Genomic DNA, 3,338 nt, shown 5'->3' with positions numbered 1-3,338 from the left:
AGCGGCGGCCTCACGCGGGCTCCGGCCCGAGAGGAGCGGCGCGAGGGCGCGGGCTCCGCGCGGAGCTGGCGGTGAGGCGGCTCGCAGCAAGGCGAAGCGAGGCCGGGCTGCGCGCAAGAACTGGCGGGGGGTCCCGACCCGCGTGTCACTGCGCACTGCGCCTGCCAACGCGGAGCGGTCAGACCACGGCCGAGCGTTGCCGAGACCAGAAGGAAGAGCAAGAACTCTGGAATTCCGGAAAGATCATTGTCACCGCGTTTGAGCGGAGCCCTGAAAGGATGGGGCTCGCCTGCCGCGCTGTGCTCTCCGTCGTGCAGAGAGCAGCGCGCTGCTCCCTGCCTGGCCTCAGATTCTGTTAACCGTGAAAAGCTAAGACAGTTCATTCTGGAGGTCCGAGAGTAAAAGATCATAATAAATCAGGAAATGTGTTACTGTAATTTCCTGCCCATATAAGAAATGTCTTTCTATTAAAAAATCTAAGTGACTTAAGTCTAATACCTTTTATTGGTTTAGTTGTCAAATTTCCAATCAATATTTATATAAATCACATATAGAAAATGTGAATGAAGTCATACTACCTTGAGGCATTTGTAGACAAATCCAACGAGTAATCAAAATAAAATATGATTCTTTTCCAAAATAGTGCTGAAGATGCTTCGTCTTCTTGGTCTAATTCATGACTAACATCCCCCCCAAAAACAAACCTCTTTGCTGCAGTGTATCAAATTATACATTTCAAGGCCTAAACGTCTGTAATAGCCTCTAAATATCAAATTCAATGTAGATGAATGAAGAGCAAGCTCATTAACAATATATTCATGCGCCAAGATGACTGAAGATAAGATATGGAGGAAGTACAAATGACTGGAGCAAGAAAGCAAGCAAAATCAGAAAAACATATGCTATATGTTAGGAAAAAATCTAAAGCTCAGCAATAATGCATTCCAAGAGGGAAAACATAGGAAATCATATTCTTCTCTTGATAGTTTCCTGTGTCAAAATGCAATCCAGACACTTCCTAGCACTCAGTTAATCAGTCCTAGAGTAAAATTAAAAATCATTCTTGTATGCATGTAGGGGAAAAAAAACAAGAGAATCCCATGTTCCCTCGACGTTTTTGAACCAAGTGCATAGCAAATGCATCACTATTGTAAGTAAAAAGAGGATATCAGCTAGGCTATTTTAAAATCAGAATACAAGTCATGCTATAAAAAAAAGCTTTTTATGTGCTATGCTTTTTGACTTTTCTGAAAAAACACCCCTTCCCTCAAGCCAAATTGCATACTGCCTTTCATAAATCTGTTCGGGGCTGTTCTTTCAGTCATAAAGGAATTAATGTTAGAAGGTCATGTTCAACACAGACTTCCACTGTATTGGATCATTCTTGCCTTTTTTTCTAACAACTTGACTACAGCCATGATATCATTTCTTTTCTAAGAGATCTGCAAATGGAAATCTGTTCCTGTTAGACTGTCAGCATGACAGCAGTTGTCCAGCAGCTAAAGCAGCAGTTTCTTAACAGTTATTTCTAGCAGGTGAAATTCTCTCTCTGGTGTTGACTCCATTTTTTTTACTTTTCCACATTTTAAATTTATAAATCAGTACCCAACTTGAATTAACCTTAATTTTCTTTCAACCAATACATGTCATTTATACTCTTTCAAAATAAATGGATTTACAGTAGTTTTATTTAGCTTTCAATTTTGAAATATTATTCTGTTTCATCATATGTAAACTTTCTAAGTTGCATTAAAGATGCTTAAGTGTATCTAAGACCTACGTAGAAAGATTATCCTTCCTTCTTCCATTATTAAAATTGCTAGGTTTTGTTATACATTTAAATAAGGGAAAAAGCTGTGCAACAGTTTACTTATGAAGACAGTCATGTTTAAATAGTATGTGTTCAGATTTCAAGATAATAGTAATTTGCTTTAGTGGTACCCAAATACAACTTTCTGAATGTCTTAATTAATGAAAAGAATTATTTTATAACAACTTGCACAAGGTATCCTGAAGTATTTTGGACTCTGCAGACATTATAGGCCTGTTCTACTACTTCTCTGCATTTAGTGTAGTTTTTAATATCTTAGGAGATGGGTTATAAAATGACGTTCTTCTGCTGCAGTATCTGATTTGAGAATGCCAGGAGTTGCTGCAGGATCCTGAGGCGCAGTGTCGCGGCGCAGCGCGCAGCTCCTGAAGACCGAAGAGGCCGCTGCGGCAGCAGTCACGCCTGCGTGCGGCGGGGGAACACGAAAACCCCCGCCGCGTCCGCAGTGATGGCAGYGGGGGCACTGCAGAGGCAACCCTGGTATGGAGGCTGGGAGGACACTCAGGGATGTTTTTGCTGAGATGTACCAGGGCTAAGCACTCAAATGCCACCGTTTGCTAACCTGACAGTAGGGGAACGCAGCGACGTGGCTGTGTTCAAGTGCAGCCATGAGGAGAAGGCGGAAGGCACACAACAGGAGCTGCTGAAACGTGTTACCAGGAAGAGAAGGGTGTGCTAACAGGTATCGGAAGGAGGATGAAGCTGTAGTTCAGTGTTAGACACTTGTGTGGAGGAAGGCCAAAAGCAGAGGAGCACACAAGGCGTGCGAGACGCAGCCRTAGCCAGACTTTGCTCTAGGAATCAGCAAGTCACAGCTTTGGATTACAACGGCAGAGCATTGGCAGAGCTGCARTCTGGAGCAAGGGGAAGGAAGGGGTGCAGGGCTCGCTGCAAGGAGAAACTCGTGTGGAGACTGACTCTCATGGGAGCATAAAAACACTCCTGCCCTTCAGCACGTCAAGGGACAGGATACACAGGTCTCGACGACAGTACGGAAGATTAYGTACGTTACACTTTACACATGCAAGGTCACCACTGTAGTAGCGGTGGTACGGCTGTCCAGTGGCAATACCCACACGTGTTACTGAAGGCTGCCCGAGTAACGGGTTTGGACGGGACCGTCCCAGACAGAACGAGGCACGTCATTTCTGGGAGATGTTTGCAGTCCTGCTCTAAGAGACACCAGATGAAGYGGTTTAATCTCCCAAGCAATCTATCCTAATGTCTGCATTATTATTTTACTATTAGAGTAAACAGTGGAGTAAATTTAGGCGGAGCCCGCCTGCTGTTACAGCCCCAGCGCCCGCGGGGCGGCTCCGCACCCCCTCGACGCCCGTTTCCAGGCCGCGGCGCCGGGGAGGTGGCCGCGGCCGGGCAAGGTGTGGGHAAGGCCTTCACCGGCGCAGCGGGCGCATGCGCGGCGCGGGCGGTGTTGGGGGGGGCGAGGCGGGCGCAGAGCGCGGCGGCGGGCGAGCGGCGGCCGTTGGCGGCGGGACGCGATGACATC

This window comes from Rhea americana, unplaced genomic scaffold, assembly GCF_003343005.1.
Source record: "Rhea americana isolate MKP2758 unplaced genomic scaffold, rheAme1 scaffold_201, whole genome shotgun sequence".
Lineage (NCBI taxonomy): Eukaryota > Metazoa > Chordata > Aves > Rheiformes > Rheidae > Rhea > Rhea americana.
This window is presented reverse-complemented; position numbering follows the sequence as displayed.